This window comes from Orycteropus afer, unplaced genomic scaffold (genome assembly GCF_000298275.1).
Source record: "Orycteropus afer afer isolate SDZICR_OR568_19922 unplaced genomic scaffold, OryAfe1.0 scaffold00057, whole genome shotgun sequence".
Taxonomy (NCBI): Eukaryota; Metazoa; Chordata; class Mammalia; order Tubulidentata; family Orycteropodidae; genus Orycteropus; species Orycteropus afer.
In genome coordinates, this window is record NW_006921644.1 from 12,801,369 (window position 1) to 12,814,212 (window position 12,844).

The window sequence follows — 12,844 nt, forward strand, 5'->3', positions numbered from 1 at the left end:
GCTTTATGCACACACACACCTCACAGAGGATGTGCAAGTCTGTGAGCACGCACCCAGCGGTCTGTGCGCGCGCACACACACACACACACACACCTCACAGAGGAGGACATGGGCCACGTCTGTGAACACACCAAGGGACTGTGCACACACCAACCACTTCAGAGGGGACTGGTTATCTATTCCCATGAGAATTCTAGGAGGGGCCTCACTACCTAGGGTCCCCAGAATCTCAAGCCCCTTCATATGTACAAAAACCTGTGAGCTTATGCATTGAGAAGGTAAAGGGCACAATCGGATTCTCCGCAGGGTGAGAAACTGTTCAAAAGTAACCCATCTGCTGTGTACATTCTCAACAACAACAACAACAAAATATTTGATAAAATTTACGTAAAATCTGTAACACTTAGGCTTCCTTAATGCATTTGGTACAGATCACTTAGCTTAGTACAGATGTTTCCAAACTGTAGTCGGAGGAGCCCTGGGAGCCTGCAGCCCTCTCAGGAAGTTTCCAGTTCAAAATTATCTTCATAAGAATACTGAGATGGTGTCTGCCTTTTAAACTGTGTTGACATGATGTAGTCCAGTTTGACTGAGAGACACTAAAGAAGCTATAATTAATTTCATTAAATCTTGAGTCTTCAGTACCTGTCTTTAATATCCTGTGTACCAAAGCAGGACGTGTGCAGGAGTGCTCACTTTAGCAGCACGTGTACCACAACTGGAAAGATACAGAGAACATTCACAGGCCCCTGCACAAAAGGGACATGCAAATTTGTGAAGGTTCCATTATCTTTTACCGGATGAATGGAAATGCGGAACCCAGGGAGGAAACTGGGAGAGTGCTAACACACTGCGGGGACTGCAACCAATGTTATGGAATAATGTGTGCATGAACTATGGATTGGGATGACTACAGCAAAATCAAACGTCAGAAAGGCAGCAGCACACAGGCAGCACTTCTGCGGCATGCTGGAGCACGGCAGCTGGCCCAGGGACAGCAATGTCATGGAGGGCAGTTTTAGATGAGAGAATACTGATAAACTGATCACCGCTACTCAGACTTGGGTGCATCATTTAATTCCTAGTTTGGTGAATACCGACAGATGGATCTAGCACAACAAAAGTTCCATGCACTTCCCCATACAACAGCACAAAGAGGCCCTGAAACCAGACAGTGTGAGGACCAGCCAGGCAAGGCCCACTTCCACCACAGATACCATGACACTGAGCTAACAAGGCACGTTCATCTGTAATCACATTTCTTGGATTCCACAGTAAACAGTGTCAGTGGGATGAGAAAAGAGAAAGAGTGGATATGCATGCCACTTGAGCATTTCTGTCAGAGGAACTGGCCTGCCTTCTGTCCCCACAGGGTGATTGTGGCCAGCGTTCCACGGCCCCTTCCTACCTGTCCGTGCTTACTCTGTTGAAGCACAAAGACACCACAGACAAACTCGCACATGAAGACCAGCAGCACAGCCCCACGACTCGGAATAAGATGGGTCCCTACTTCAGTGTCCCACTGGAGACCCTGCCCCTCTCTCTGTCAGATGAGAAGCTCTCTGCTCATCTGTCACGGTCTCTCCCACCTCACAGATAGGAGACGGAGGCCTAGGAAAGAGACTCGGCACAGGAAGGAAGCTGGTCCCTGTCTCACCAGACTGGGGCCACCTCCAGGTCTACCTGCCATAACCACCCTCACCCTGGGAGCTCAACCGGAACTCAGAGCAACTCGAGCTGTGGAAGAGGCAATGTGTAGTGTTCCGGCATCAAAACTCACTGCAAAGGACCACAAGCCACTCCAGATGTTGGGTAATAAATAAAATTAAGTTGTATCTGGAGAATTTAGGGACATTTTGAAAGAGACGCCAAAATCAGGTCAGAGATCTCCAGTGCAGTGTCTAAAAGTAAGGGATGTAGGCCAAGGCGATTTAGCCCAAGGGTGCAGACAGGGCAGGTTGGGTACCACAACCGCTTGGGGCGTCCTGCACATCCCAGAACCAGCCGTGCACACACCTGAAGGTTGCCAGGGAAAGACTGCAGCCTTTCACCCAGGCTTATTTTCTCCCACTTCAATAATTTTGTTGTGTTTGTAAGAATTAAAATAAACCTGAGCGCTCGGGGTAAAAGTTTTCCAAGAGAGATACTTCCTGTGCTCTCCGCCAGAAGGCTGGCACCTTCGCTTACTAGCACAGACCAGTGCTCTCCTGATTAAAGTGGGGTCAACAATATGCAGCTATCCAGAGGTGGCCAGCTCTGGGAGCTCTGGTAGCATAGTGGCTAAGGCACTTGACTGCTAACCAGAAGGCTGGCGGTTCAAACCCACCAGCCACTCCTCGGAAGGAAGATGGGGCAATCTACTTCCGTAGTGATACTGCCTCGGAAACCCAAGGAGGGGTCGCTATAAGTAGGGTCTGACTTGATGGCACATAACAACAACAACAGCAACAACAGACGTGGCCAGGGCTCAAAGCCATTCCTAGAATGGGGAGAACCAAGCTCAGTGGTCAGCTGCTGGCCTTATTTTTTACTTCTCAGTCAGAAGACACGAGACAGTTAAAAGTGATCCTCCTGCCAGAAGATCAACTGTGGTGAGACCAAACTCGGACTGGCAGCACTGCGAGCCACTGGGCAGGTCCACAGCACAAGACGTGTCACCAAGGAGCTGACACTAGAGTGTACAGAAGGGAGCAGTCCCCTCACCTGCAAGGGCTTGAGGTCTGGGGAGTCCAGAGTCTGTGCCCTGGGCTCTCCTGATTCAGGACCACAGGAATCAGGTGTCAGCAACCACAGGAGGAGCCTATGGCCCAGCCAGCTAGCACACAGCCCACAGAGCTTGTGACGTCCCTCCACCACGTTCATAAACCAATCTTCTGTCAGTCTGCCATGCCCTGCCTGTCACCAGCCTGTTCAGGGCACACACAGACTAAAAGCTGCCCTCCATCAGCCCCTTGTAATACCTACTAACTCTCCTGCTACCTTGCACAGCGCCCTTCCCCAGAAAACAAAGAAAGGAGAGGGGGCAAGCACATAAGTTGAGTCCACTTCTCCATAAAACATTCCAACTAAAATCATACCAGTTACATAACAAACATTAATCTGACGGTGGATACATAGGCAGACAGGCTAAATGATCAGGTATGGTTAGGCAAAAGGGAATATACCCATGAGCATATATAAGTCTGACAAACAATATTTCTACATATGTATTTGTGGGTGTTATAAAAAATGTCCATATATGTAACAGAGCCAATAGGGAGCAAAGTTATGATAACTTCTTAGCCACAGCCAAACATCTTGAGGGAGTGAGTCGCTGGGCCAGCAGGCTTGGGACTATGGTCGAAGGGGACATCCAGCTCAACTGGCAAAACATACAACACAAAACATAGTTCTACATCCTATTTTGCTGAGTAGCTATACTGGGGTCTTAAAACCTTGCAAGTGGCTACGTAAGATACAACAACTGGTCTCTCCTGGTTCAGAGCAAAGAAGAATGACAAAAATCAAAAGACACATGGCTGTAATTGGTCCAAGGGACTAGTAGACCATGTGAACCTCAGACTACATGACCTCAAGACCTGAAGAACTAGATGGTACCTGGCTACCACTGTCAACTACTTGGAAAAGGATCAGAACAGGAGATCCTGGGTAGAGTGGGGGAAAAATGTAGAACAAAACTCAAAATCGTAAAAAAAAGATCAGGCTTTACTGGTCTGACACAGACTGGTGAAATCCTCAAGACTATGGCTCCTAGTCACTCTTTGGGCCTAGAACTGAACTCACTCCCCTGGCTTAACTTCCAGCCAAACAACACACAGGCCTATGAGGTGAACAGTGACACCAGGAAGGTACACTCCTTAGAACCATCAACCAGAGGAGATCAGAAGGGCAGCATTTGCATAAGGAGACAGCTCAGAGGGCAGGACTACACCTGGAAGAAGGACATAGGGAAAAGGTAACCAATTGGAAGAAGTAGGAAAAGAGCTGTTATATCGTGGAGATTACAATCATTGTCATGAAACAAAGTGTGTTTGAACTGCTGAATGGAAAACGAATTTGCCCTGTAAACTTTCACCCAAATCACAACAAAAATGGCGGGGGGGAAAAACCTTACAAGCTGCTGGCCATCCAAGGCACAACAACTGGTCTCTACTGGCCTAAAATAAAAGAAGAAGGAGAGTCAGGAAAAGGAGGGGAATACGGACTGTGTGACTAATTGTCTCCAAAACCAACTGCCTCCTTTGCCATGAGACCAGAAGAACTGGATGGGACCCAGCTACCATTACTGAACATTTTGAGCAAATATTCCATAGAAGAATCCTGATCAAAAGAGGGGAAAAACCAACTGCCTCCTTTGCCATGAGACCAGAAGAACTGGATGGGACCCAGCTACCATTACTGAACATTTTGAGCAAATATTCCATAGAAGAATCCTGATCAAAAGAGGGGAAAACGCAGAGCTGAATGTCAAACTCTCATGGACTCCAGACTTCCTGGAGTCACAGCCGGTGGAAGAATCTCTAAGCTATTGCCCTGATACAATCTTTAAACCTTAATCCAAACACACCCCCTATGTCTTCTTAAAACCAAACAACAGAGTAGCTTAACTAGTTGAGGGGGGAAAAAAAGTCTGCCTAAGCATTTACGTTTCTTTCAAGGACCATCTATATGGGATCAAACTGATAACAGCAACTCAAAAGACTAGGTAGAAATCTTAAGAGAAATTACTGCTAATGAGGAACAATTCAGAAAAGGAGGGAAAGAATGTTTATACACCTCAAAAAATATCATCAGTGCCACTAAACAGCACACGTAGGAACTGCTGCACTGGTGAACATTCTCACCACCACCAACAAAATAAATAAATACTTTTTAGAAAACAGTATACTAGGTTCCTTGGAAATCATGTTTGAAGATCAATGTCATGGGATATTAATGCTAAGTTTCAAAATGGAGAACATGAAATATACATATAGTACAATTCCTATTTTATTTTATTTTTTATTGAGCTTTAGGTACAAGTTTCCAGAGGAGAGTTTGTTTTACATTCAACATTTCATGTACATTTAGTTTCACTTGCCAATTACCATCCTCAACCCTAACCCAGTCTCCTCCCCTCCCTGCCTAGTAACCTCCCACCCACCCTCCTCACCCATGCCTCTCACAGTTATGCACTGCTGTCTGTGCCAATGTTGCCCCTCTGATGCCCTGTCGTCAATTGCTCCAAAGGATGTATTTCCATAGAGTATGTGGGTGCATCACCCTGGGTTGAGTGGTCTGTGTGTACATCTTGTTCACTACTGGGCTGAGAGCCAGCCCCTGTGAGTGAGCTTTGTTCTAGGCCCCAAATGTATCACGGGACCATAGTATTGAAGGTCTCACAAGACTTCATCCGACAAGTACTTCTGGTCACAATTGTGTTTTTGGGTTTTGTTCCACATTTTTCCTCCCACTCTACCCAGGATCTCCAGTTTTGATTCTTTCCCCGAGTAGTTCACATTGTTAGCTAGGCACCATCTAGGAGACCATTAGCTGCATCTTAGCTGGCCGATTGAAAGCTTTTAAGAACCCAGTCACTACTCACCAATGTAGGCTGAGGGACAAGATTTTTATGTATTTTGTTGTGCCGATTGAGTCTGGTGTCCCCCAGTACTATGGTCCTGAGTCAGTAGATCTGTTGGCTCTCTCTCCCACAGTGTCTGGCTGTCTGTGAGGGATTACTCCATGTCTGTCTTCTGTTGTTTCTGTAAGGATTGTGGGTATTTTGCATCATTAGTATCTGTGCAAGATTAGCCTCCAGTGAATCTATCCTTGGTCTAGGGTATACTCCTGTTCACTGATCCCCATCTGATCTTCTCAATGTTTATTTGTTTATCTGTAGCTTAGTGATTGGTGTTAATGGTAATGCAGTTTTGTGGATATATTGGTATTAGCCTTGGTCGTCTATATATTATGTGCACAATTTGGTGTCCTCCCTTTTCCCAATGTTATCATGGTGGTCACAGACTCTTTCTATACCGTCCCTCCCCTTACCCATGTCAGTGTGTGACCACAACTAACCCGAAATTATTCCCTCCTCTTTCCTCCACATCCGGTAACCTACAAAGTGAGTTCCCTTTCTTAAGCAAACCCTTCTTTGTCTTTTTACAGTAATGGGCTCAGACAATATCTGTCCTTCTGCGACTGACTTATTTCAATTCCTATTTTATATAAAGTATAAAATATACTCAAAAATTTTCATTTAGATGTTTGCCTTTGGGTGGTAGGGTTACATGTGATTTTTCTTCTCTTTCTTATATTTTATTTACTATGCTTTCTCCCCTGTAAAAGTACTTCAATAAAGTAACCCCCATGTAAATTACTTCAAAAAGTGAGGGGGAAACTCCCATTTGTCTATGGGACACTGCATCAGCTAGCACTTGGAATCAAGTGATGCCTCCACAGCGTTTTAATATGCCGTCTGTAGAGAGAAAGGGGACCCCCCTAGAGATCTCTACTTCTGTCTAGCCATGAACTCAGCATCAGGAACCACGCTAGGCACCAGAGACAGCACTTTTTCTAAACTGCTGGGCTCTGGCTCCCTTGATGCAGACTTGGGGTAAAGAAAGAACTCATTCTCGCTAATGATTCCATTTCTTACAAACCCCAAGTCCTATGCCCGCCCATACTCTATCCCACCCCAACCTGCCCAAAAAAAGAACCAAAAACTTTGTCTGAATTTGTTTTAAATGTACAATTCGGAACAAAGAGATCCAGCTATCTGAAGGCCACAGTGAGGAAGGACATGCAAGGCCAGTGACACCTGGGGGCTGTCGAGGTCCCGCAAGGAACTTCACAAGACCAGCAGCTCTGCCAGCTGAAGTTTCACAGGCACACTGAGTCAGCAGTCTACACAGTACCCTGAAGCTAAGGCCCAGCTGTCTTCTCACAGGCACTGCCTGGAGACCACAGACAGGTGATTCCTCCATCCAAGAAGCCACTCAGGCATAGCTGGCAAGCACCCTGAAAATGGCATTTTTTGGTGCTGGCAAAACTGGATATCCATTTGCAGAAAAATGAAACAAGATCTACACCTCACAGCATACACAAAAACTAACTCTCCACACAGATCAAAGACTTAAATGTGAAACCTAAAGCTATTGAGTTCATCAAAGAAAAACAGGAGCAAACTTAGGGGCCCTAATTTATGGCATGAATAGACAGACTATCAAACATAACCCAAGATGCACACATAGCAGAAGATAAACTAGATGATCGGGACCTTCTAAAAATTAAATTTTTATACTTCTCCAAAAGAGTAAAAATAGAACCTGGGTGTGTACATATTGGATTATACTTCCAAGATTTAAAAAAAAAAAAAATCCTCACAACTGGCCCAATAAGCAGCATCACGATAAATGGAGAAAGGACTGAAGTTGTCAAAGACTTCATATTACTTGGTTCTACAATCAACATCTATGGAAGCAGCAGTGAAGACATCAGACATCATACTGCACTGGGATAATCAGCTAAAAGACCGCTTTCTCAAGAGCTAAAGACAAAGATGTCTCCTTGAAGACTAGGGTGCACCTAACCCGAGCCATGGTATTTTCAATCACCTCCTATACATGTGAGAGCTGGACGAGGAATAAAGAAGACTGAAGAAGAGTTGATGCTTTTGAGTTGTGGTGCTGGTGAAGAATGATGCAAGTACGATGGCCTGCTAAAAGAACTAACAAATCTGTCCTGGAAGAAGTGCAGCCAGAATGCTCCTTGGAAGCAAGAATGGCCAGACTTCGTCTCACCTATTTTGGTCACGTTGTCAGAAGGAACCATTCCTTGGAGAAGGATATCATGCTTGGTAAAGTGGAGGGTCAACAAAAAAGTGGAAGGCCCTCAACAAGGTGGGTTGACACAGTGACTGCAACGATGGGCTCAGGTATAGCAAGGATCGTGGGGCTGGCACAGGACTGGGCAGTGTTCCGTTCTGCTGTGCACAGAGTCACTATGAGTCGGAGATGACTCAAAGGCACCTGACAACAACAACATATATATACACACACATACATATACCCAAGATTATCACTGGTTACCAAGGGTAGGAGGAAGGGGGAAATGGGAAGCTTTTGTTTGGGGAGCATTGAGTTTATGCTAATAGGTAGTGGAATATCTTGGAAAAGGATAGCAATTATGGTGGCACAACATGAAAAAATGTCATCAAAGTCCCTGAGCTGTAAATGTGAAAACTGTTATACTGGCAAATGTCTTGTTGTATTTTTTGTTTTCACCACAATAAAAGTTTTTTTTTAAATGGCATTTTTATATTACTATGTATTTACTGTACATTTCAAAAGACATGTTTGTATCTACATAAATAATACATACCACACTCAAACCAAACCCACTGCCATCAAGTTGATTCTGACTCATAGTGACCCTATAGGACAGGATAGAACTTTGAGAAGCAGCTAGTAAGTTCCAACCGTTGACCTTCTGGTCAGCTTAGCAGCCAAGTGCTTTAATTATTGTGTCTATCACCAAGGATCCAGCGTACATACATACACATATAATGTATACCTGCATTTTGTGTGTGTGTATTATAAACTACACAATGTAAAATTTTCCTAAACTTTTAAGGCGAAACAATTCAAGGAAATTTCTCATTTAAAAGTAGACCCCCAAACTCCTTCAGGCACAGCATGTTCTCTTCTGCTTTTGAAATATCTGTTAAGTGTTGACTTAGACCGGTCACACAGACATTAACAAGGTCCTTGTCATTACTCTACTGCAGCATGGTACCTCCACAATCCACCAACAGCACACAGAGCTGGTCTAGTCAGCTTCCTGGAGAGCATTCCTCTGTGTGGTCACCCTGGCCAGTGTGGGCCGAGGGAAGGGGAGAACCCTAGGGAAGCTGTCAATACATACCACAGTCACCCAGGAATCTAGAGAGAAAGTGACTGCATATAGCACAAACAGGATTAAGCAGTGAAAGCACACAGTAAACAGCCAAGGGTTCCAAGGCCTGCTCTACTTCTACAAAGGGAGGGGGCTTCAGAACATGTCCCAGAGAGAGCAAGACTGGATGGGTAACATAGAACAAAAGAATACAAAAGATGCCCAAAATGGTAAACACGTGACTGAAAAAACACCCAAAACAGGGCAACAACTTAAAAGCCAAACTCACATGTGCTGCTCGCCAAGCATCTCTCAGAACGGGCACACACCCATCCAGGAACAAGGCGTCTGAAGAGAAAGGGTCTTCCTGAAAGTGAGCAGTCAACAGGCAGTCCTGGCAATGGCCTTGCAGTCCTGCCAGCTGCACCCTGCCTCAGGCAGGACCTCTGCCAACACGCTGGGCTTCTTCCTCAAGGCTATGGTTCAAGGGCGTGGGAGCCAGGGAGGGGGGCAGGGCACAGAGCTCTACTGAGACACACCAGTTTGGTCTCCCCACCCTGCCAAAGCACTAAATCATGAGCAAAGGCCTCTGGGAACAACAACGTACAAGCAACAAAAGAAAAAGGAACTATGGGAAGAAAGCCAACTGTCTGGAAGCCAATGACAAGGAAAAAAGCACCCTAACTGAAAAGAGTGAAAAAAGCAAAAACTTGTTCTAACCCTTTGCTATTAAAGGGCTAAAGCCAAAGCCCGTTATTTTGTTATTTCAGTGTCTTTTGGAAAATTAGGCACCCATAGGTGCATACCCAGGAAGGCTTGGTGGCACAGTGGTTAAAGCATTCAACTACTAATCAAAATGTCAGCTGTTCAGATCCCCTAGATGCTCCATGGGAGAAAGATGTGGCAGTCTGCCTCTGTAAAGATTACAGCCTTGGAAACCCTATGTGGCAGGTCTACTCTGTCCTACAGAGTCACTATGACGTCAGAATCAACTCAACGGCAACAGGTTCGGTTTCTGATATGGGTATATAGCCATAAGAATTTAAAGTAGGGACTAAAACAGATACTTGCACAACAATGTTTATGCAGCACTGTTCACAGTACCAAGAAAGTGGAAACAGCCTAAGTGTCCATCAACAGATGAACAAACCAAATGACACATAACCATAAAATGGAGTTCTACTCACTCATAAACAGAAATGAAGTCCTTCTTCAGAAACTATATACAACAAGAGTCTAATGACAAAAATATAAATACAACTTCAACAACTTAACAACAGAAAGACAAATAACCCAATCATAAAATGAGCAAAGGACTTGAATAGACATTTCACCAAAAGGACATTCAATAACCACAGAACAGCACCATTAGCCATCAGAGAGATACAAGTCAAAACCGCAGTGAGCTACAATGTCACGCCCAACTGGATGACTAAGATAAAAACAAAACAGAAAATAACAAATGTTGTCAAGGATGTCAGGAAAGTGGAACCCATGTCTACTGGCGGTGGGAATGTAAAATGGTACAGCCATTTTGGAAAACAGTGTAGCGGTTTCTTTAAAAAAGATGGATGGATAAAGAGTGGTACACGCATACAGTGGAATACAACTCAGCCAGCAGAAGAAATGAAGTCCTGATAGACGCTACCGTCTATTGCAGCAATGAAGAGAAGGGGTCTGGAGACATTATCATGCTGAGTGAAATAAGCCAATCGTATATATTGTATGACATCACTTATATAAAAAGACAACAAAAGGCCAATGTATAGAGACCAAAGTTTATGAGTGGTTATCAGGGGCAGGAGGGAAGGAGAGAAGAGGGAGTTACCAGTGATAGAAAAATCGCACTGATTTAGTGTAGGGCTGCACAGCCGATTATTCTAATTGCTATCAACAAGTTGTACACCTTTAAAAAGTTGAATCAGCCAACACTGTGTGACAGACATATTTACAACAACAGAAGAACAGCTGCTAAGGTTGCTTATGTACAACTGAACACCTCATGGAATTTGTTTCCCTGGTTTGGAGGTTTAGGGTCATGGTTTCATGGGACATCCCAGTTAACTGTCCTAATAACATGTTTGGTGCTCTGTTTTACCTCCTAGTTCACTGCGTGGTGCCTGGACTCTCAAAAGCTTGCAAGAAGCCATCTAAGGTGCAACAATTCATCTCTCTTCACCTGGAGCAACAGAGGAAGGAGGAGAGTCAGGAATAGGAGGCGGATGTAAAACCCATGGCTTATTGCCGCTATGAACAACTGCCTCCTTTGCCATGAGACCAGAACAACTGCCTACCATTACTGTGCATTTTGATCTAAGATTCCACTGAAGAATCCCGATCAAAAGGGGGAAATGCAGAAGAGAATTTCAAATTATCATGGACTCAACTTTCTGGAGCCGTGGGAGATAGATGAAACCCTGAAACTATTGCCCTGAGAAAATCTTTAAACCTTCAACCAAAAATGTCCCCTGGAGTCACATTAAAACCAAACAATTGTCTAGCTTAACTAGTACAAAAAGGTCAGCCTTGGACATCGTGCTCTTTTAACTATCCACACGGGTTTATATTAATAACCACAACTCAAAAGACTAGACAGAAACCTTAGGGATGGTGACTTTACGTTAATGGGAAGGAACAACTCAGAAGAGTGAGATGGTTGCACCACTCATAATCAGGGTTACTAAACTGTACATGGAGAAACTGCTGAGCTGGTGTATGGTTTGCTGTATGTATTCTCAACAACAAAATAAATGAAATTTAGGACAAGAGAGCAAGAGAGAGAAATCCTGACAGATGCTATGACATAGGTGAACCTTGAAAACATGATGCCGAGTGAAATAAACCAGTCATCAAGGGACAAATATCATAGGTTCCCACTCATATGAATTATCTTGAATAGGCAATGTATAGAGACCAAAGCTTATTGGTGGTTAGCAGGGGCAAGTGGGAGGGGACACAGCAAAATCACGCTTAGGGGCAATGAGCTCCTGTTAAGAAAGATGGGAAAATGTAGAAACAGTGGTGAAGGGTGCAAAGCATGATGAATGTAATTAATGTCACTGAATTGTACATGTAAAATGCTAAAATGGCAAATGTTTTGTTAACATGTATATTTACCACAAGCAAGCAAGAAAGGAAGGGATGGATGGATGGAGAAAGGGGAAGAAACCAGACATACAAGTTTAAAGGGTCTAGGACAAAGTGTAGCAAACGGAAAAGCTATCCTAGAAAATATCATCACCACATGATATAGTCACCCGGGAGCCATCCAGACTGATGGAAGACCCTGGGTCTGGAGATGACCACCCCTCACCCCTGCCAGGAAAATGACGCTGAGAGCAAGAAGCGGGAGATGCTGTCTGAGAGTAACGGAGGCAGTGCTGTCCTACCATCACCCAAATATGGGGAGTAAAAGAAGGCAGGCCAGACACAGACAAGAGCAGACATGGAGGAAAGAAGGGAAGACTGAGCCTGTCCTCGGAGGGCCTCACTTAGAGCTGATCTGAGTGAGGATCAATGTAGTCACAAACCCGGCGTGGCTTTCAATCCAAAAGGAAAAAAAAAACTCACTGCCATCGAGTCGAAACTGACTCATAGCGACCCCTCCTTGGGTTTCCAAGGCGGTATCTCTATGGAAGTAGATTGCACAGTCGTCCTTCCAAGGATTGGCTGGTGGGTTTGAACCGCCAGCCTTCTGGTTGGCAGTCAAATGCCTTAGGCTCTATGCTATCAGAGCTCCTTTCAACTCCAAAGTGCTGCACAAATAAGGGGCCAGTTTGTAAACTACACTGGCCGATCTTTTCAATAATGAGTGTGGTGAACTCTTAGCAATCAAGTGTTAACTACAGCCCACAGTAAATGAAGTTTATTGTTTGAAACAAAACTGAAATAAGACTTCCCACAAAGGCATCTGCTAGCACGTGTGCTCTGCCCCTACCCAAGGGTCAGAAAGACCCCGGCACCCACC

General features: G+C 44.6%; 1 non-coding gene across 1 annotated transcript; it reads left to right on the forward strand.

The window, feature by feature from the left end:
- Positions 1–688: 688 nt before the first annotated feature.
- LOC122149883 lies at positions 689–794 on the forward strand. The gene has a single exon (XR_006163377.1). It is a non-coding gene; the product is annotated as a U6 spliceosomal RNA (small nuclear RNA).
- Positions 795–12,844: the final 12,050 nt, after the last annotated feature.